At 37.8% G+C, this 24675-nt stretch overlaps 1 protein-coding gene and 1 long non-coding RNA gene across 3 annotated transcripts in view; both read left to right on the top strand.

Moving 5' to 3' along the window:
- The window catches only part of LOC110842153 (zinc finger protein ush), a 64229-nt gene that overhangs the window by 14546 nt on the left and 25008 nt on the right, over positions 1–24675 (top strand). The gene's annotated exons all lie outside the window — the stretch shown is intronic.
- Positions 3515–6871, top strand: LOC118435300. The gene is made up of 3 exons (XR_004834670.1): positions 3515–4783; positions 4874–5608; positions 5698–6871. It is a non-coding gene; the product is annotated as an uncharacterized LOC118435300 (long non-coding RNA).

Raw genomic sequence — 24675 nt, forward strand, 5'->3', positions numbered from 1 at the left:
GACCCTCAATCTATTTCCACCACCACACTTGGAGGACTGACTGGAATAAAATAAAATCTTTACCCTCACTTTTGACACGGGTATGCTACGGCATGAGTATGCTCGTAAATTCCCCGAGATTTATAGCCCAAACTCTAAGGTGATTTTAATAGTACGACTTTTATTCCGTTTCCTCCGCGCTTCCTGCACTTTTACTCAGCAAAGAACTGATATGTATGGAATTACATCAATTCAAATTCACCAGCACTTCTTCACTGGAATAATGCAGTCAGTCAGATTGCTTATCGTAAAAACGGGATCGCATTCGTTCTCGGTTTTCTTGAACGCAGTATAATTACTGCCTCACACTGACGAGATATGTCTTATTCAATCGATAACACTTTTAACTCTTCCGCCATGCATACGCTATTAGGTTCCCTTCCTTTGTACAAGAAAGAAAGCACAATAATCGCACGGGGGGTCCACTAAACCGTACTTTTAAATAAAATTAAAATTAGCGTACGTAAAATACGTTAATAATATTAAGGTTGAGCATTATTTAAAAATGACTGATCGTAGGTTTCATTCAGGTACAACAACATTACACAACGTGCATTTTAATTCAAATAGTTTGCGAAACGGAGAAAGAATATATATTTTGTACCACGGAAGTTGAGCAAAGGGTTGTTTTACCACTTTTTTAATACCTTTTAATCCTCTTTACAAACCACGCTTGAAATTCGTTTCGAAGACAATAGAGAACAATACGCTGCATTAACATGAAGTTTTACTACTACGTGATTTTCAAGCCAATGACTTTACATGTAATTAAGTTTCGCTCGAAAGACTTGTTAATTTTTTTTCGGAACGGGTGTTATAAGTACAAAAGCACATAAATAACTTACTCAACCTTAAACAAATTCAGCAGTTTTATTTGATACTAAAAAGGCTGGCGTGAAAGGTTGCCCTCCCACGTCAAATTAATGAATCTACAAATTGATTTAAATGTGTTGATTAGACTTTTATTGTTTCAAAAAGCCATTTTTATCTCATTGTGCACTAACAATCAGCTATATTGTAGGAAATTCGTTTATCGTCTGATATGTACACATTTTCACCCTGGTCACATTTATTTATCATCTGCTGTTTATTGAATTACATGACTTGATCGGGGAGCAGAAGAAGACAGTGCGAACGAGTCTGTAACACAGTACTTGAAGCATCATCATAATTGAATTTATGTATAAATGGTTTAGAGCATAGGAAGCCATTTACAGCAACGCGAGCCTTATGTGAAGCGTGTTTCCGATCGCCTGGAGAAGATTATGATCATTTATTGTAGCCGAAACATTGGCAATAATTTATCTAAGTTATGGCTGATGGTGTCTTGATAACATGACTTGATGAAAGAACCTATACACCATTTCACCCTATCGTCACCCCATCGTCAACGCGGATAAAATAATACATGTCCACAAAATTATACAAACCTTGCTTGGTCCATCCATTCGGTCGTGGAACCAATTTTGGTTCTCAATCTCCAAGAACCTATTTCAGCGACCAGAAGCCAAGGTATATGTGCACACATAAATATATCCTCCTCTCATCCTCATTATTTAGTACACAATACACACACACACGGTCATCAGTGCCTTTCATTACCCATCGTGTTCCATTATACGGCAGACCTTTTATTACCCTTTTAACTTGTTTGCCTATAAATTCTAAATAAACTCATCCATTCAATTTAATAGATAAAGTTAGAGCATAATGTTGAACGCGTTCCTTGAAATTGCTTTAGATCTTTAATTTTAAGGGCGTGTGTTCTATCGTATGCGCAAAGGGTCACTTTTATTACTTTCCAAAAATAATGGTCTTATTGATTTACGGAATGTATACAGTTTTTAAAAAAATGAACGGTGAAACGTTGTGGTAGGTTTTTACTTTTTTATGACTAGTTTGAGCATGCTTATATAATTGGCCGATAATTGTATTACATTCAAACTTCCGGTCTTGCAAGTATGTATTGCAGCATAAGAAGGTTAAGGTTAATAGCAATTTACTTAAGTCTTGTTCGATTAACAGCATCAGATCAATTACTGATAGGACAAGTGTATGGGTAATTGTCAGTTAAGTGTACTCGACATGTTTTAGATACCATTAAAATGATGACACATCCGGAAGTTGAATGTGTGAAAAAGGGTTTCAAATAAGTACTTACAACGTAAATAGCTTGTGAGCGAGTGCATGCGTAATGTGCATACATACCTATTCGCAAACCTCGTTAGTATTCTATCCTAGACTAGATTTTTAACCAGTTATGTGAATTATGATAAGTTGCTAGTAGTGCTTCAATGTTGGTCAGTTTTACAAAAAGCCCAGGTAGGGGATGTGTGAGCCACCGATATTTTTGTCGATGCTACCAAAGATAAGCTTAATGACGTTTTTATCAAGAATTCCAAGATTTTTTCGAAAATAATGAGCTTCATTTAAGCAAAGTCGTCTTCTTCTCTTGCTCCAACATTCTCGCGTTTCTTCACAACAACGTCGCCATCATATTTACGATCATAATTACGATAAACTTTTACCATCGTTGAATACATGTCTCGTTAAAACATTTTTATAGTTTTGATTGGTGAGATAACAATCAGCAAGTACGTTATGTGCCAAATGACCGCAGCAAGTTATTAAAGAAGGAAGGCTTATCTATATCTACCACTTGGAATACTTGACTAATGCGTTAACAATGATGTATAGGAATGTAAAATATGTATGTATGCACATATACCATCGCCAGTCGTAGGAAATAGTAAAAAATACATCACATCTTACGGTTTATAAAATTCTTAATTTATCAACAATTCCCAATGGTTTTCTTATCTGAAAAGTTTTCATTGTTTTCAAGCTATTTAAGATTAGATTTTATAAGAACAACAACTCAAAATAAACTCTAAAGTAAGCTTTGTTATTGCAGTATCATTATTGAATGCACAGATAATTGCAACGGTAAATGCAGAATAAGTGCCACATATATTTATGTATATGTAAATTTCTATTTACGTATATGTAACCAAATCTGATCTGCATACATACATAACACACATAGTGTTCACGGAAAGTATATTTTTTGTTCATTTGGTTTCTCAAAAATAATATTTGCGCACTATTATTACCTGATAATTCCAATACATATTACTAGTAAAGTAATAATGGGTGTTAGAGAACTAATCCTAAATGCCCTTCGTAGTAATTGGGGTTAATTTGCATGGAGCTGAAGAGCCAAGTACAGAAATTAAGCTAAACAATGGTTTCAGTATTGTTGAATTTCTTAACAAGGTGTTAACTAGGGAGTCAAGAAGCTGACGAAGTTTCCTCCTCCTTGTTATTATCATTAGATATTCGTACGTTCTTGTAGATAATGCTCCCGGTGGTGCTGCCCGTGTTGGTGAAATGTAATATGGATCGTATCATTATCTTTCTAATTCTTGACACCGACAGTGGCTGTGCAGTATAAAAGTCTCTCATGCGGAGAATCTAATTACATTGGGCAGATAACTGGTATTCCGTTGAGGAAAAATAACGCCAGTTTGCTTCTTGTTATAGAATCACAGGAAAATGAGGATGCATGGCGTTGTGAAGCACGTATGTTGTGCATATGTAATTAGCCAACACGGAGCAAAGTAGCACTTACGAAAATCTTACGGCTGGAGGGCCTTTGTATGCAAGTACGTGAACTGATTTTTTTAGATGGGAATCCAAATGATTCTCTCATCCTCCGCAATTTGGAAAAGTAAGAATAACTCGAACGAACGGAGTCATAAGTTTGGTGGATGTGATTACGATTATTAACAAGTAAAGCTTATTGCACTGAATATTAATCTGCCCGTCTACCCCAATCTCATCGAGATAGAAAGCACATTAGATGTTCCCTCGTGAACTGATAAAAGTTTGATATCTCAAATTTCATCATCAACGGCAATAATGTACAGAGTGCCGTGCGATAAATGCTCAGAAGTTAATAACAAGAGCAGCGATGAGAGGACTCGTCGTCTCGCTGCATGTTTCGTGAAACTCCTGCCTGGTGGTAAATTAAGTATGAATCATCTTCACGTACTTACATATAGCTCCATTTACTTAAGTAGTTAGTAGCACTGCATACATACATATTTATTATTATTATACTTATGTATGTATGTGGTATATTATTATAGTTGAGAGTTGTGAGGTAGCGTGGCATGTAATATTATGTAACCACATACATGGACTCGCAAGCAGACAGAACGTTGGTGCAGATTGTGTGCAACCAACTTAAATTATATTTTTCGGTTGGTCGATTGGATGTCAGGGCTTAATCGCAATGGGTAATGGGTTTGGTTTGGAAACTTTTGATGGTCGATAAGACTTGGAGTCTAAGTTACACTCTTTAGTTGAAGGCACGTTCAGCGTAATCTCTTCATCAAGATAAGTTATGTGAGCAATATCTTTTCCTGCTCCTATAGTGGCTCGATAATGTAAGTAAAATAAACTGCTACAATTTTCCATCCGTGTAATGCCTGTGTAGTTCCAAAGTTTGTACATAGTTTCATTGTGATCAATTTGGTTAACGTTGAGAGGGAATTTTCCTTCTAAAAGTACGATGCTCCTTGGTAAACAGATTTCACAAAGTTATTACAGCAGCCGAAGGAAACGTCAAAATGGAAACAAATGGTGCTTTGAGAAAGACGATAATATTCCGTGGTGATTGATAACCCAGACACAAACTCTTAGATTTTAAGATAAAGCATGAAATCTTAAAGCGCAGCAGGTTGGTGATTTATCATCCAGACTCATTAAAGTTTTAATTATTCTGCAGATGCATTGTGCTTAATGATCTTGCTCAAATTAAATTATATAGAACAAATTGGACTAGGCGGGTTCACAGCGTGATGCCAACAAAACAAATATAAGATCGGAATATGAAACCAACCAGATCACAAGTACCACGAAGGGTGGTTACAGTACGTACAAAAGTACATATTTATATTCATTCGACGTTTATCTCTTCCTGCACAGGAAGTTAGTCAAGAGTAGATTCCCTTCGGAGAAAAAAATAGCTAAATATGCACATGCATGGTCGTCCAAGTTCAAGAAGGAACAAAATTACTTTTTTTTCTCTTCAACGCGACGACTCGTACTAAAAATTTGATGATTAAAATAAAAACACGACACGTTATTTTATGACAATCTGGCTGGAATTATTATAAGGACATTTTTTGCCTCCTACGTACGTCTTCTCTTGTCGTAAGTACATACATCAACCGAACTTCCAAGTTAAATTGCTTTTTTCAGTATATGCCAAAGATTAGGCTGTTGGGAGGGAAGACCACCCCCTCGTCTCCTTCACATCTAGCGTCTCTCAGAGCATCAGGGTGCGTGCCTAATTTAATAAAGAGTTGATGATGTGGGGAAAGTAAGTTTGAGTGGAAATAAATTTTGGCACTTTGGAGACTGATGATGTGATTTTTCGACACATGGAAGGTACGCGAGTATGGATGGATGTTGAGTGAATGTGGGTGATAGATATTAAACATGGGAAATGGGGAAAATCTCGTGGAGTGTAATAAATTGTTTGGCAAAAGAGAAGACATGGGTGAGAGACAGTATCTGCACCACATTCGCCTTTCCATTGAAAGGCTTATCTGAGGGAGCAGATTGAATATATTTCATATGATGTTTCAGAAAAATCAAGTTGTTATCAGGACAGTGGCAGCCTCTCCCAGTGTTTTCTGTCTTCTTGGATGTTCAGAAAGTGTCTTCTTGGATGAAAAATCTGCGAGCAATCGAGTGTGGATATCAATAGCAAACACCAAACATAAATTTGGTGTACACTACTTTCTCCTCTCGTGTAATGCATACAGGAGGGAGCAGATCACACATGAGGAACACTGCGGCTCCTCCGCATTCTTCGCGAGATGAGCCTCGGATGTTAACACATCTCCCTCCGTACACATCCCACTTTCTTTATTATCTCTCATCCTCCGTCTCAGCTTTCTCGTGCAGCCTGCTCGTGCCCCCGTCCTCCCTCTCCGCCCAATCTCATCCGCCAACCAGCCAACCCACCCAGCTCGCGTCGATATATTTATAAATATCACATGAAATACATATCCTCCACAAGTGACTTGCAGCCACCAATACACCACTCTTGCCTATTAACTAAATAAACCAATCCATGTTTTCCCTCCTCAATCTGTCTCTCACAGCAGCCTTTCTCCCACACCACGGCTTTCATCTAAATTCCTGATCAGAAATTCAGTTTTCTTTCCAACATTACTTTTCTTTCGTGACTTGATGCAAGATTGTTTTCTTTAAGACGACTTTTCCTGGATGGGCACAAGAGCTCAATCTATAAACATGTGCTAAACAATAATTGCTTCCCTTTGTTCAAATGCTCTTTACTGAAAACATGATAAAAATTCTTTTTTCGCTTCGTTGCTCCAAATCTTGCTCCGTATCTTGTCTACATAGTCACCATTATAGGCATGTGCGTATGTATTACATGACTGGGGGCAACTTGAGAATGTTGCGACTTTTCCTTTCCCCTCTTTCTTTCTACTCATCTTTCTATTCATTGTACCCAATCTTCACCATATTCCATGTATAGAGTGCATGCTTGTTGTATTACTATTATTACTATTATTATTATTACTATTACTTGGTAAAGTAGAGGGAAATATACGGCGCAGTCCTTTTCTTGAATACAGACTGTTGTGCTATTTATAAAGAAAATTTAGAATCGGTCTCCTTTGCATAAAGAATTTTTGATGAACAATATGGGCTGATTTGCCATGTTGCTCACGCTCACGCTAATCATTGCAAGTTCTGATGACATTTTAAATATAAATTAGTTTAAAGTAGGAGGGAATGTTGCTCGTTTTATTATGTTGATGAAAGAATGGTTGATGTTCTTCAAAAACGGGGCTGGTGCCAGTAGAAGCCGCGTTTAGAAGTTCCAACATCACGCGACAAACATTTGCACACACACACGAACGATATTGGAACATCAACAGACAGCGGGTTCAAAAGTCCACGGGGCCTTCTTAACAAACGCTTTATTAGGAAACAACCAAAGGGAGTCACCAGAAACATGCAATCTCCGATCAAGTACTCGTAAAAATTTTAGTGCTCATTTTCTTGTCGCCAACCCGCCTCGTAGCGAATGTTGAATACGTGGGTACGTAGGCTCAGCTCTTGATCATTACCAATTCACATTAATAACATGGAACTAATCCAAATCCAGTGTCGCACTGATAATTACAGTTGCAAATGAAGCCACCTGGAAAGTATGGGTATTACCTCCGGTGTCTGGCATCCAAGCTCGCAATTTTCCAATATTGACAGCGATTTGCCCAGCACAACAAAAGCTCCATTATTTCACCAGTCGACATAAATTACCATCTTAATTTCAATTTTTCTATTTCCCTCAAGACATTTCATGTCCAAATAGCGGGATGGAGTGTAGATAGCGAAACAAGTAATTATTTAGACGTCTCTAACCAATGCATAATGCTCTCAGCGTTGGGAAATGAGAGCATAAAACAATGTTGTTCAAAACTCGTTATAAAATATCTGATCAATTCAAGTTTTAGAATGGCCTGGATGAAATGGCATGACCCACCTTAATTAAGTCTGGCAATGACATGAGAAATATGCATGAGTGTTTAGACCATGTTGTAAACAATGGACCAAATTGCCCCTTCCATATACATATGTAAATATGTCTCGTGTACTTGTACGTGTGGAATTGTGGCTACACAATTTTGATAATAGGGGTTACTTATCCAGCAGCTTTGCAGCCATTCGTAGGATCAAGTATGAGCAATTTGAGAGGAAATTGGTGATATTATTATTGATACGCAATCGAAAAATAGCTGCTGAGAGCATAGTCGCTGAAAAAAATTGATTACTACAACAGGAAGACTTATGTATACATATTTCTGGTTAAAGAAGTAGATAAGTTGAAAGTAGATAACTTGTTTATCAAGAAATGAGCAAAACATTAAATGTATAAAGTTCAGGCAACGTATATGTAAATATGCAGCGAAACAAAATTATCAAATCCACTCAACATTACTTTTTTATTTTCGATAAAATGTTGATGTTAATAATACAAATGTATTAATGAACAAGTAATAAAACAATTTTAAAATCCTGCTTAATTTAACTTAGAAGAAAAATATGCCAAATAATATTTCGGGTTTTTCAAAAACTACCATGAATAATTATGAACATACAAACGTAGGAAACTGCTCGAATAGTTATTACCACTATTCCTTAACACTGTCCTGAGAATCAGCCAAAAGAAACAAACTTTTGATTGCGATAATGTCAAGTCAACCAAGTTCAACCATTCAATGTTTTGGTTTAAATAATCTCGTCGTTCACACAAATTATTACCACTCATCATCATCAAATAATTTGTGAGGTTAAGCTAAGCGGCGGCCCCAGAGAGAGAGAGAGAGAAAGTGAGTTTGCTTAAGAAGTCGTATCCTCATAGCTCATGTGGATTAGAGCATTATCAGTTGACAAGTTTCCACAGCTAAGCTTCGTTACTCCGACTCCATGATCCAAGATGTTTACTTACTATCTCTTCCAAATTGTGAGCACCAAATAAAACAGAGCAAGGCAGCCAACAACCAGCCCAGCTCTGTGTAATATGTAAGAAGAGACATTGCTCCAGGCCAAGATGAGTTAACTGAGAGTAATGAGATTCGTCTATAGAGAGATAACCGCAACAACAATGAAATTGTTGAATACGCCAAATTTCCAAGATATATCTCTCCTCGGAATCCTCCTCCTCCCAATCCCACCAACTCCTATTTGATATTTATTCTCTTCCTACTTATCTGCCAAACTATTGCGCTTTGTTCTCTTATCCCACACTCGATACAATGCGTTCAAACCTTAAACTAAGCCAACTCTGGGGAAGATGAGATGTGGACTCTGACTGAAATTCACTGAAATACTCACTAGACTGGCAACTCGTATATATAGTTTGCATACCGCATACATGGGAAATGTTGGACTTTGTCTCACAATGCTGCAATCTGATCTCCTCCAGAATCGGGAAGCAACTTGAATAATAGAAGTTTCTTCTTAGAAATAACAAGCCAAGTTTAGTGATTTTGATAATTCTCCTCGATCTTCCTACGCCTCATGTAAATATTCTTCAGTAATGCACAAAAAAATCAGTTTGTCTGTTGCAGCAGTTAGTATTATATTCTAGAAAGGCCACTTCATAGGTCACAAAAGGTGATAATGCTAGTTTTATTGGAAGCATTATCAGTAACGTTACCTTATCTGTACCGTTTTTTACTAAACTATAGTTTATATCTTCATCATTGTTTACCTGGCCGATAATAAAATTTACAAAGTAATTTTTATCAGCGATGTTGCTTCATGGGGGAGAATTTTATGTCAATAAAGGTAATTCCTTATTTGTATTTGTACCGGCTGAACTGAACTTCTCAGTTGCAGTGTAAGTTTACCTGAAAGGAAATCGTCGAATACAAAGAATTCTCTATTATGTAGTGAAAAATATTGATGATGAGTGACGGATGAACATCTTATGAAATTATAAAAATCACGTGGTCACTGAGTGATCATTCATACATACATTATCTAATAACATTAAATCTCGATGGGTATCGGCTTACAGCATTCGTCCGTTGATAATATCAATGTATTTTGAATGAATCATTATTATAAGTACTTGTGATAGTATTAAGATTGATGGCTACAATTTATATACAACCAATGGGGGAATCTATAATTGGTTTTCAATAATCATGCGAAACTGTAGCGAAATAAATTGTTAAATTATTTATTAGGATGACAATATGTTCACCCTTTTGAAATAATACCACAAGTTTGTTGGGGATCATTATGAGGAAATCTGACCATAGCCGCCTATAATTAATTATTGACTAATGGTTGTCCAAAAAAATTGTGCAGTTAGTTGGAGAGCCATGAGATGAGATATTTATATGCAGAGATGTACATATGTAACTACTGATCAGGCGGTGAGACAGTGATTGCTTGGCATTGCATTGTAGAGATAATAAAGATGTTTGAGTTGGAATTTGGAACTGAAGGGGAAAGTCCATCATCATTTCTCTAAAAAAATCTTTATTAATGTTATAATTCAATGTAAGGAATGATACTTGATAGTCCGTAGTTGATGCTGGGGGTGAGTGGCTTTTGGAGGTTCTGAGATTCTGCAGTTGTGAGCTCCTTCTACTTCCACGTCTGTTGATTACCAAACTATCCTTCGTCTTCTCCTTCTCCTTCTAATACCTATGACGTGGGTTATGAGAAATTCTTCTTTACGTCGCTCTTATCGCTCTTCTTGATAAACGATAATGCTGGTGAGCAAGAGTTGAAGGGTATTGTTAGACAAAAATTTGCACATGCCAAACCATTATCTCTAAAGTCATGTGGATGGTGTAATTACCGATTAAAATAACCAAAATGTGTCGCTTTTTTTGCTAGAAAACTGGGCTTGATTATTAAAGAGGATCTAAATACTTCCTCTTCTCCACTAAATAAACATATACATAGGTATATTTACACATCACATGCACACGTATAAATACACATCTTTATCCTGCCTGAGAGTAAATGGATGAAACAAAGAATTTCTTCTATCTTGGTCCACCGCATTCGAGGAGTGTGTGATGCGATCATAAAATAAAGTAAAACGTGAATAAATGCTTACGGGGAAGATAGGAGAGTGACGAGGAGGAGGAAGATGCTTGTGTACATTTTGCAAGTTATAAGGTGTAGCTTTATCCGTGTAGTCCCTCTTTATCAGGGAAGGATCGGGTTTTTTAAGGGCGAAAAAATCCTCCATGACACAGGCTCCTCTAATCTTAACACAATCAACCATAGAGAAAATAATAATGAGAAAACTAAATGCCAGGCACCAGAAGAAGAAGAAGCGTTCAACTAGTTAGCCAGACCAGGTTGCCTTGATGGTTGGTTGAGACACTTGAGTTGAGATCACTTGATAGCAAGCTCCATGGGCTTACTTACGAAGTTACCCTTGGCGATCCGGATTATGTACGCTTAACCTTTACCTGCTGACTAGTGGTTTTAACGAAGTTTGTTCAATTCCTGCACCACCATCGCCAACCAACAACACCCCGAATATCGCCAGATCTTCGTTTAGCGTTTAATAGCACAACACAAATGTCGACAACAGTGAAACAGGATTGCCCTGCTGGCATTAATCACTTGATAGTTAACCTCCCCAATAACTGTCCCACCAACAGCCAACATTCAGGTTGAGACAGATTGCTCTGATTTTACAGGTGATGAAACAATTACATGCATTAGACGGACCTTCCAGTCAAACTGACTGACTCCATATTTATGCTCGACGATAAACCACTCGACAATATTTTCGATAAAAACTCGTTCTATTATTAGAATTTTACAGACAGAGTGTGAAGATGTTGTCTCGTTTTTTTTGTTACATTTTGTCATTTTGTTATGTGCACAGTCGATTCTCATAAAATTTGTATGTGTCTGTCATCGCCTTGTACATAGGTAAATAAGTCCTTAAAATATTTGTCCCCACATCGTCATCATTTTAAGTACGAGGGCTAAAATCCAATCATCTTGAAACTATTCTTTCGGGTAAAACATTAATTTTGATGACAAAAAGAACCATTCCAAAGACTTTAGTTAATTTCCTGACTGTCATCTTCCTCGATTACAACATTTCCCGTTTTGTGAATTTTGCTTACGTGTTGTTCTCTCCGTAATGATGAGACACAGGCATTAGCAAACGAAAGACATCCGATAGTTGGGTTAATCTCATTTAATACGTACCTTTCACCAACAGAAATTTCAATTGTGAGTCGGAGCACGTTGAAAAGTCATCAAGAACTTCGAGTTTGGTTCATCATCAACACCAAAATACATTCATTAACGGGTTGAAATGTCAAAGAGGGAAATGTTACATCTTTTGGATTATTATATTATTAGAGACAGTTAAATATCAAAGCGGGGAGGGCAGAAGAAGACGCAAGGAGAGAAAATATTTCCACTCGACACATGTCATCATCATCATCACATTTAGTGCGAAAGGGAAGTGAAAGTAACGGACGTGAGGTTTCTGATAGGTCTTCGCACAACCGCTTGAAGATTTACCATCCCTCCACCATACATGCATTCACATGCTTAGCTCATACTCGGCTCTCGAATGATTCACAGGATTTTGCAAAGACAAGCCTCTGGAAATCTTGAGAAATGTAAGCTTGTGTCAGATTTGGACCAACTAAATGAACCATTGCATTGGTATGAAGGGCCTTTGGTGCGGGACAATAATTGGAAAATCACAGAGAACAGAGACAAGCAATTTCCTTGAAAGTTATTCTGCTGTGAACCCGATGTCCTTTTCTGACAGTTGACAAACAAGTCTTTCTGATCCAAGCAGCATGCAATACGCGGGTAAAATAAGAAAGTTATTGGACCATGATGATGAACAATTGTTCTTCAATATGGGAGACATCCTGCGTGACGAAGAGGGGACACTCTCGAGTCTCAATTATATATTCCCCATCTGATGTAATGTCCGGTACTCATTTACACAAGAAATAAATAAATGTATCGTTTCTCTAAAACGCATTCTGATGAATAATAATTCTCAGATTCTGCAAGTCATGCCAATAACGGAGAATCGAATAATGTGCATTCGCATGTATGGCACTGCTGCTTGTCTTATGAGGTTCCTTATCATTTCTCAAAGGACGTACAAAGACGAAAGTGATTTAGCTCACTGTCAGTTATTAGTCATCAGACGAAATTCCGACAGGATTATTACGTCGCTTCTTGATTTCAATTATATATGTCAGGCAATGTTTCTTTCGTTCGATGATCTGTAGCTGCGCAATTGAGATTGTGAAATATACATGACTAAAATATCCTCTGAGTATCCTTTGAAAATTGGATGTGACTATATTTTGCTGGCTTTGTGTTTTTGCCTTGCATTGCCCCTGCCTGATTACATCACGTTATCTTGTTTAATGAACTCATTATATATAAATATATGATGATGGTGGCTTGAGTCGACGAAAGTTGAAGATTATTATGTAGACGTTCATGATTTTGCCACATGGAGGTTGAACGATAAGCTGTTATCAAAATACAGAACATTATGTTAAGCACAGCCCAAGTCATTTCAGTTGTCAGTCGGAGATTTTTCTTAATTCCAGAGATTTGTTTTATCGTAAAAATAGATAAGCAATCGGAATCACATGTCCAACCAAACCCCAGTTTTATTGAACTATGGACATTGATTCAACTTTGTCAAATTTTTCTTGAGTTCAATCAATACATTGTGTGTCATACGACAAACAGGAGATGGATAAAATTGACTGCATGCTGCTGCTGCATATTATGTAAGCTAAACATATAATGCGCTCAATGTATGCATAATCATTAAAAAAGTTATCTTATCCACGGGCAGAAGTGATGGCATATCAGCAGAGTCGTGTTGTCGTCTAATCGGTAATAATATTTTGTGGTGTGTTTATACATAAAAGTTGAACTTTCTTGAGTTCGTTCCTCTCCAACAAACTATTTCGCGTTGATACTGATTCAATTCATCAACTATGCAGTTATGCGCGTATGAAATGCGAACCTAAATAGTGCAGGTGCATGTTTTAATCCCTTGAAATGGCAATCATTAAAGCCTCTTCAGTTGTGAGACTGTGAAACTATGTACCCAGTAGTAAGTAGATGCAATGGTTCAATAGCTAAATATTATATCCTGAATTTAAGGTTTATTTCCAGTGCACCAAGCAAGTTTTGCCTCGTGTCTAATGGAAATTATAAATAAATTAAAATTACGGAGTCATCTTTGAATCATCCAAAGAACGCTGATGTATGTATTAAATATCAAACAAACTCCAAATGCTGGAGATATAAGGGTAAGATAAGCCTGCACTACATAGCTCTACCCTCTGAGAAGGGCATCAATAATGTGCATGGTTTACATACACACATTTCGTCAATATCAAAACTGGTGTCCTTTGCGTAACTTGTACAAAAATTTAAATTTCAGTCAAACTGCCTGATTCTACAATAGACCATAGTATAGAAATTCTACAAAATATGCCTGACCCCTGCTGCAAGCATTTCTCTTGACCCAATGTATAGAATCCGTCCCCCAGAATAGTTGGATGCAGGTAATGGTAATGCAAGATAGGGCACCCATATCGTATCACTTCCATCACGAAAGTCAATCTTTTATCCAAAAGCAAACTGGGGAGACGGCTCAGAAATACGAGTTGGTGATAACACTCGACAGAAATCTATCACTGGTGCACACACATTTATATATAAATCGTATCTGAATATACACAAGCAAATCTGTGGGTCTCCTTGCACCACCGCCTGTCTGTCGCTCAGGACCCTTTCCTCCCAGTCGGCGTGTGCATAGGGTGTTAATAGCATGGAGGGAGAAACTTTCTTTCTCCTATGTGTTCGTATACGCAGTGCAATACAAACAGTATCACAAACTCACAAGTTTGGAACTTTATGGTTGAACTGTGCCAGGAATTGAGAGTCTCCACATCCAACATCTGAAATTCTTTATCACTCCGATCCGGGTAGGAGATAGGAGGCGAGTAGCATGGTTGTTAGGCCACCTTGCATGTGTACTGCTGCTGCTGCTGCTGGCGGCGTAATGGGAAAATGACTCTGACCTTCCTCTTTTCGTCCTATCGCCCCCAGCACCCCTTCGTCTCCCTGTCCTCAATTGTGCTCCTATCTCCTCCGATTGGAGATGAATGCTCCTATTTTGTATACGATAAATAAAGTCAATCCAAAGATACAGGCAAGCCAGGCAAAGTCGACAAGTGTGACTCGATATTCCTAGACAACAAAGTGAAGGCAGTTGCTCTTATTCATATAAATGTTGAGCCAAAGTTCCCATTATTGTAGATATTGTGCTCTCAATTTCAATTCAATTTATCTCCTTGCTCCTTCTTCCCGAACACGTCGCCAATCCTTTTGGTCCTTTCGGTCCATCGACAAGTCCAATCACCTCCTTACCATGTAGCTCCGATACAGTAACGCCCACGGCTAGTTCATTTCATTACATTTCATTAAATCTGTAAAAATCCTTGTTAGTTTTATTGTTGCTAATTTAGTAAGCCTTTATTAAATATCCAAAGATATGTCAAGAAGATGGACACAAATTGTGCCTTCATAATGTGCTGTGAATCTGCCACTTGTCACTTGTGTATTTTGTGTTGTATGTAAACTATGAATATGGGTTTTGGTGGTCGTCTTGGGATGAATTGGATACAGATTCTAAGATTTTGATACTCCAGTAAAATATAAAGTGCCGGGACAAGGCTATCCCAACCCAGCTGCCAAAGAGTATCCATAATCTCAGTTGGGATATCTAAATTGATTTTCTATTCTTATGCTGCACACACATTTATTTATGCATTTATTTACATGGGGTGTAATGCACCAGTGTGATTTGATGAAATGGTCGAGATTAGCTCCTCTTCCCGTCTTCAACTTGACTGCTACCGGATCCTCAGTCAATCAATCCTTTCTTAAAAAAGGATACATAAAAGGCATCATGGTGTCCAAAGCCATTTAAATATTGTGTACATTCACTCTCGACTACCGAAATGCCAAGGTAAAAGATGGGCCCAAAAATAAAGTTCTCTGCATATATGCACATAAATAAGGAGAACTACATACATACACAAGGGTATTCGCCATTCATACGCCCACCAGCCAACCAACCAACCAACCAACCACCCTAATATTTTTAATGAATGAATCAAAGTGAGAGACAGAGGAGCGTATGGATGTCACGAATTTTAATTTCGATAACAGAAATGGAAAGATAATGTTTTCTTGAGTGGCACGTTACACGGTCAGACCCGGTTCATGTTCCTCGTCTCTGTTTTATCTGAAATGTTCAAAAGACATTAATTAAATCATTGTTTCCCACAAAGTTTCATCATCAGAACACCAGCACACACACCATTCGCCTTGTCATTTGCAGGGGAATAGCATAAGAAATGGGCTATACCGAGATGGAAACTGGAGAAGAGGAGAGAAAGATAGAGGGTGAATATTGCATTTGTTAAGTACTTTTTTCTTTTTCACTCTTACGCAAGCACTACCTCGCGGGTATAGATGTACGTCCGTCCGTATATAAATATATGTGTAACGTAATAAAAGTATGCCCTTCCGTTTTGGTTTTTAATATGCAAAATGGAAAGACAAGAGTCGGAAGATGAAAAACACACAAGTTTGGAGCGATAATGTCAAAAATTTTCATTTCCTGCCTTCATGGAGTAAAGAAGAATTTGCAGGAGAGTTGGTGAATTTTTTTGTTTTTTGGCTCTTGAATTTTTATTAGTTTGTGTTGCTTTTATCTAACTCAATTAAGTCCATCATGCGGCTCCCGATTGGGCGAGGTTTGAACGATTTATACTGACAGGCATACAAACTTCAACCTGTTTCTTAGGAAAGTGTATCACCTCGACCGACGCGACTTTTAGGACAACGGTTCCGTTTTGGGCTCAAAATTTGAGAATCTCTTTTGATATATTGCGACAATGTTCATACTGACTGCTGTGCTTTAAAATCCTGTACAATGACCTCAATCTTGCCGAATTATTTTTTGGAGACACGCTAGCTCTGCATCTTGCCAGAAAGTTTCCTTAAATATGAATTAGTGAATTAATTGCGCATCAAAGTGAATCAAACTATCAAAATATTATTATTTCATCAATCTCTGCATGGTGAGTGAAAGTTTTCCAAGAATCAATGAGCAAGAGTATTCTAATTACGTTCTGAGAAGAGATGATCGAGGAAAATAATAAGCATGTGCAATTGCATGACATATTTATGCACTAGATGCATACGTAATAATGCAAAATTCACTACAGCGTGCATATTCCTTCAACTTATGGCTTCCTAAGTATTACTTGGAACTCCAATTTTTAGGCTAAGCACACTAAATGTTGATAAAAAATGTCGATAACTCTCAATTATTTTTTAAGAAAATGGTGAAAACTGTCTTCATTTATAGGAGTACGTAGATTTTTAATATTTAACAATTGGATGTCTAGTAGTACGAATTCTCATATATGCATTTATTAAACGAGAGTGAAAATTTTACCACCAGACGAAGGTATTTACATACTTATGTACTTATATACATTAAGTACGTCTAGGAAATATTGCACAAACGATATCCAAGATTTATTATTATTGCTATTATTATTATTTACTTGTATGCACTTAATATTTGGTTTTATTTCTTGGGCTTAATATTTGGTAATGCCTATTCATTCCGACTTGATGAAGATGATAGCAGATTATTTCCAACACATTTATAAGTGTCACGTCCATCAGAGAACAAGAAGATGATATGAGAAAAGAGATGAGTAAACCCGTCTCTTCTATGAGCCCATTGTCTCCTTCTTATCTCACCTTCCATTCAATTCATTCGTCCTGTCAATGGACGACAGTGTTTTTTGTCCAGCAATAAATATTTTGTGCGACTGCCCCTTCCAAACGGGATCAAAACAACTGACTCCTTCCAAACGTAATGAATTATGACAATTTTACTTATTTATATGTGTGGCAATTTTATTAAGTAAATGATGTTTCCTTGCAGTAAAGGAGAAGGGATGGTATCAAAGATATCTGCATTTATTGCAGGCACAGAAGAATGGTTGTATGAAATATGCATGAATAATTGCTCATTAATTTGACTAAAAAATTGTTCAAAAATCTCAAAGTGATTAATTACGTGTAATTAGCTTCTCAAAGTTTGGTAAAAATTCAAGAAGGGAAAATTCCATCAAATCCGGTTTAAGCCTTGAATCTCGATTTATTACTTCAAAACTCAAGTTTGGTTCTACAGATTTATGGGTGGCAGAATGAAGATAAGTTTTTTCGTCTGTTAGAACTTGGGAGCGAGCCACACTGACAAAATAACTTTTTTTAAAAAGAAAATGCGGCATCATATGCAATGACCTGCAAGCTTTCGAGTGACGGACTGAATTTTTTCTCTAAAACCACCTTCCTTGCATCAAGCAGCAGTTGTGCCATCCCTGATGATATGGTAATGAAGGAGGCGAGAGACCACCCCAACAAATATATAGGAATCTTGCGTTAGCAGATATGTCATTCATCTTTGAGGCTTAAGGAAATTGCTACACCTTATTTGCTGCTACCCCTTAGCAAATGATATTCGGAAGAAGTGAAAAAGTTTGTGGCAGATAAGGCCACTTCTGCGCTTGTTTCCTTGATCTTGTTGTCAGCAGATGAGAAAAAATGATGTGAGAAAAATACTGAGATGATGCAAAGTTTGCAGAACGAGGAAAATGATGATGGAATATTTTAAATTTAAAGCGTGTATGTATAGTGCTTAGATTCAACCCCAGCCAATTTCAACTGGCTTATTTCCACCTTGGAAATCACTGTCTACAAAATCGGTGAATGTGAAAATAGGTAAAATCTGCATTGCACCTGAATTATTATTATGAGAGCAAGGACAAGGCATCCAGTTTTCCTTGAGGACAGATTCTAATCCCAAAGAATTTACATCTCAGATCGTATGCAACATTACCACACTGATAACTTAACGGTATTATTTTTCTGTTATCCGCTAATATGTAACACGAGAATAATCTCAAGGTGGTGGTGGTATTAATGTAATAAATACGTGCATAAGGAGGTCAAGGTCTTGACTATGATTTGCTTTACAAATGTCTCAAAATAAGAATGTGATTTTAAAAAAAGCTTAAACTGATTCTGGAAATCTCCCAGCCATCCCGTTGCGTGAGATGGATAGTGAAGACCACGGCCAGATACATACATCGATGTTGTCTAGGTATTCATGAGTTGGATTGCATCATTGTAGATGTTCTTACGAACAACCACCCGCCGCCCAAGTATCATTGTTGAAACAATGGACCAGTTGAGATTTCGTGATATTATTCAGCTTCTCTCTACCAAGAAGAATCACTTTGCCTAGCCATACTCTTCGTGTGTATGCATTATAGAAGGAAATATGTACTGTATTCCGAGTGTGGGGTGAACGATGATAGGATCGATTTCCACGACAAAGCTCAGGAAAGAAAGGCTCCGTATGGGAGAAAGGAGCGACCAGCGGAGTTTGTGTAACAAACAATGTAATAATGATGGTAGATGATAGTACATTAGATCCAAGTTAAGTGGACTGTGGGGGTCGAAGTCACAATGGCAATCTCACGTAGTAGTCAATATGCCACAAGCAGTGTAAATGGTATACGAATTTTTCCACTCTTATCACCCTTTGCCAACCCTGCGGTAGAACTTTTCTGTCCCACTCTGATATCACGGGCTGTCAATTGCTACGACGGCCGTCTTATGAAAAATGCCTTAAGAGAATGCATAAAAAAGACGCCAAAGTGTTCTTCACCTCAAGGATTATGATTACGCGGCTTAGCTCACTAATATTCAGCTGCACATGGCGATAACCACTTTGCAATATTACCTATACAATTTACTCAACTTTTGCTCTTTTCCTTCTTTTTTTCTTACATCACATCACATCAACTCCCTGCCGCTTCACTTTGTCACAAGAAGTAAACCAAATATGAGATTATTGAAACCCGTTCGTTTTCAACTCTCATCCGTGTGGATTGGCTCCAAAGGACCGTATGGTGGGTAGCGGATCACATTATATAAATCATGCCGCATCTCGCATCACCATCAACCATTGCCACAGCACATTATGGGTCCTACGAATTTTCAACTTTCTCCTCAAAGCTAAGCAATATAATAAGAAGCTTAAACTTTACTACTTTTATTTGCGAGTGACATTACATTACACCAATCGCCATAAACTTTTGAGAATACTTTTCCACAACAAGGCGGCGAGCAGTGTGTGGTATGCAAGAGGAGTGATGGTGACAATATGTGCTTGCTTCAGTGCTTCAATCACTATCGCAAATCCCACTGCACTTCAACACCCAAGTTAATTTAACTATGGGAAACTGCCGAACCATCGACAATTCCGTTCACAATATCAAATCCATTTTCCATTCTCACTTGTCGTAAAGCTTTGCTCAAACACGCCTACGCATACGTATTCGCATACAAATTGCATGGACACATACGTGATACAAATATTTTTAACTCCTCTCAAATAAAACCAGCACACATATTACGCTAATTTATCATAATTAATTGAATCTTTTTATAATAAAGGGTCATAAGTTTAGCAACCTTCAACATTATTAACTTTCACTATTAACTTTCGAGTTAATTAATTACCGCCATCCACATTTACAAGAGGATGTTACATAAAATTACGTCGTCTCAATATAATTACTGTTCAAAAGGATATCATTTTATTTACCTTATTCTATCCCATCTCCTTGCCTTTCACTGATTGGTCAAAGAAAGTTGCTTAAAAATGACGGAATATTATTGTATCTGTCCCTCTAAAAAATAATCAGATAGGAAAGCGATTGATCGTGGTTGAGGGAACGAAGAGCCGTAAGTACGAGCTGGTGGGGCGATGCCTGTTGGAGGGATGAATGTTAAATGTGCCAAGTTACGGGGAGAAGAAGCAAGCAACGTGGCAGGGTTTTGTAATCTGTGAAGGAAATCTGGGAAAATCTTACATTAGCGCGAGTGTCATTTGCGCAATGTGAGGCCTAAGAATGGCAAGATTTGATAATGTCAATGTTCTGTGATGTATAGACGTCTGATACGCTTCCTACAGCTCCTACTTATTTCCCCATATCTCTCTCTCACTCCTTCCTTGAAATCTTAACTATTTTCGCCTTTAGCTCAATTCATACAAGTAACCGATTTACGACTTTCTTTTATTCCCTACACCAAGACCTCTACCACCGTCACGGGCACATTATGTATGTACATATATGTCTTGGTTTGCCCTCACACACCCTCGTCCTCCTCACACATCCATCCATCCGCACCCGTGAAATGCAAAGTTGTGACAACTTTCCCCGAGTTTCCCATCACTTTTTAATGTGGCCAAACCGATTTCCACTTCCGACGCTAAGCCGTTTAAGCAATAATACGAACCCTTCCTACCAAACCACCATTGCCGACCAGCTCGGATGGCAAAGAAATTCGTCTCACTTTCTCCTCCTGTCATTCCCACCCACCCACCACCATCACGACCACCACCGCAACTATTGCCAGCAGTCGTGTTCTTAACAAAGTCCTTAAAGATTATAAGGAACGCCGGCGGTCTTTCATCTGATTATCCCTTTGGGCCCGATTCTTCAACCGTTTATGTAGTTAACTTTATTGCCCTCTACTCATGCTCACTCTCTTATTTGACACTTGCATTGAGGCAGCTAAACCAACAGACCTCTGCATAAGCACACATATGTACGAGTGTCCCTCTCCGTATATGTGAAAAGTAGAGTCTCATTCATATAATATTCATTTCTCAAACTCTTGCTGTATATGTAACTCTGAGAATCTGGACCCAGTCATCGTCTGTGCAACCTCTGCTATGTCCAACTAAATGGTGATGACAATAAAGATTGGTGTACAAGTGAGTGCAATGGAATATGGTCTCCATACAATATCCAATTTATTGTCGCCCATTAATACAATTTCTCTGATAAATTGCCATAAAAGGAGGCATCATTCCTGCTATCTATGGAATTTACATTTGCAATTTCTTGGGGGGAGTGGGGACGTTTCTTGGGAGGATGGAGAATCTGCCGGTCTCATAATCCTCAGTAGTAGAAGGAATCTCTGATGGGTAATTTGGGAAGACATCTACAAGTCTTGGAATTACTGTTATGTATTCAAAATTATTAATTTTAAGTATTATGCTATTAAAACATGACATATTATGGAGTGCATATTCAAATTTAAAATATATGGAGGAGATGGCTGATGTCAATTTCCAACTTTTCCAAAGCTATAATAATTAAAATTTCATTGTGTTATCGCGTGTATGTTTTACTTTATCAGAGTTCGGATAGCCGATAGTTGGTTGACATTACCCAGTTTTGTAACTTGGTGCACCAGCTAAAAGTTACGATAGCACGCAGACTAGAAATTGTTGGTTGTTTTCCACGAGGATGTATTTATATGTATGTACTTGAAAATATGACAACGCAAAAACAGGATAGCCAGGCAGTAGCAGAAGCTTAATTTAGTGAAAAATGATAAAAGCAAGATGTACACGGCCATATCTCGAAAATGAGACAAGACGTTTGTATGATGTTTTCCAGTTTTATCTCAATTCTGGAATGACTAATATAAGGAGAAACTTGCACATAATGTAAGCACCAGACCAGCAAAGGAAGTAAACTAATCTGTTGATAAAGAATAGTTCTGCTGCTGGCAAGACTAATCTTCAAGTGTTTTTGGTTAGAAGAGGAGAAGATGATGCATTAGTTATTATTATATCAGACATCATCCTAGCCATAAGGTGGAGCTCTGAGCAATAAGTTACTTCCACTTCTGGTGAAAATAATCTCGGCCGACTTTTGCACGGAAGAAGAAGAAGAACAAGCAAAATAATAAGCCACCCACCACAAAACTATGTGTATAAATACCACTATACATTGCTGACGTTGCCATGATAAGAGAGTGATGGTTGGGAAAGACAGACCACGAGAATATGAATTTCGGGTGTTGGAATTATAACCACTTGCACTTGAAGTCGACATAAATAGATACGCACTGCTCCTCGTTTCTGGAATTGTAGCAGAGTGGAAGGTTTTCTTGAGAAAAGATAATGCGAAATCCAAAATAACTTTAGGGATGCCTTAATGGCACGTCATTATCCTGCATAAGTAATCAGCCTGGTACAGATAAAAATAATAAATCACGGATACTTCGGTCATATCTTCCTTTGTGCCAAGCTCCGTATAAACTATCCATCCGCATCTCTTCCTGCCTTTCCACTCGTCATTTCTCAAAACTCTTTCTCTCCTTCCGCCGAATTCATTTCATCCTAAGTGATAGATACCTCATCTCGCCTTCCTTCCCCCATTATTGCATTTTATTCTCCTCAATGGAATCATCAACCTCTTCTTCGCACAATAACTGAGCCAACATCTCGGCCATCAAAAGGCTTCTTAGAGTTTAAGTTTACATGTCCCGTCCTCCACCTGACTCTCTCTCTCGCATAACATAAATCCATAGGTGGCTGACTTTTACCACTTTCCTGACACTATGCAGCTATTTATATAGTCACACGGAACGAGATAAGAATGAAAGTTTGGTACACGTCTTTATGGTAGAAAGGGAGATTAAGATAAGTAAAATAGTAAAATCTCAAAAAGCTTAGCCAACAACCTGGCTGGACTTGACGCACGGAAAGATTATTTTACCGATTTGTCTCGTAAAATCAAAGTTTCTGCTGATTCCAACTCTATGCAAGAATTCAAATGGTCATCGAATTTGACTATGTCAGCTAAGTACACAGTATTCCCAATCGCTACTACTTACATTACTTTGTCCCCTTTCTTATCCGAAACAAATGACACTTGGCGTTTCATTCTTTGCACGTTTCTACCAAAGTTATGTAGTTTGGTGGACATGACAAACATACGTCCAAGTTTAGTCGCACTCACGCACAACACCTTGGTTTGATAAAATGTGGTCTGGTTCTCTGGATCGAAGTATGTTGTTATTACAATGAGCTCAACACGGCTATAAATTCTTTTCTCGCCTAAGTACCAGTTTTTCGTCAGTAATTGCTGTGGTTTGTGAAGGGAGCTGCATTACAGAAAATTAGGATGGTTTCAGTATCTTAAAATCATCATCCATTACTTGAAATAAAGCCTTAAAAGTTGGGTCTAAACGAGGGATGGCTTGATAAATGTTTTGTGTGTCAGTGTGAAGTGTGAAGAACCGCTTTTCTGAAATGTTATCCAATTTCTTTGGTCCGTAACAATCTTGAAAGTCCATGAATGAAACTCTTTTGTAAATTGATGGACAATTGTTAGTCAAGATTCCACGAGGATAGAAAGATGGTCTGGAAACATCGAGTTAGGTTGAAGAAAGGGACAGCAGGTAATGAGTGCGTTGACGGAAGATAAACTCTATGAAAAACATGACCAGTGAAGGGAGTGGCCCAAATTAGAACGTTGTTTACAAAAACTTCAAAGGTGAACTTGTGATGAAATTAAATTGCTCATTGTGGGACCCCTTGAATTTAGGGCTTGTCAATAACATTTCTCTCCTATTTTCGTAAGGAAACTCTGTAAATTAAATTTTCGGAAATGTGTAGATACCTAAATACGCATGAAAATAAGACTTTAATATCTCGATTATTTTTAGTCTGCTACCTGCTCATCGTTTTATAAGAATCAGAAATATATATATGTACATTTATATATTATGTAAGTACATACATATGAATAGAAAGGAAGGATCCAAAGTTTGGATAAATCTAAAAGTTGTGAGGAAAAGGGCTCAAGAGTTTGTTTTAATGTTCATGTTGCACGTAATGCTTTGAAGAGCGGATACAGAGCCCGAAGAAGGAGTTGGCTTGACTCATGAAGACGATGCGATGGGCTGTGGTGCAGGTTCCCCTGGAATATATATTCCAGCACTCAAAGGTTCTTTAGCAGACATCAGAGATGGAATCTGTACGTTCTGATAAGGAATACGGGA

The sequence above is a fragment of the Folsomia candida genome, unplaced genomic scaffold, assembly GCF_002217175.1.
Source record: "Folsomia candida strain VU population unplaced genomic scaffold, ASM221717v1 Fcan01_Sc001, whole genome shotgun sequence".
Classification (NCBI taxonomy): Eukaryota; Metazoa; Arthropoda; class Collembola; order Entomobryomorpha; family Isotomidae; genus Folsomia; species Folsomia candida.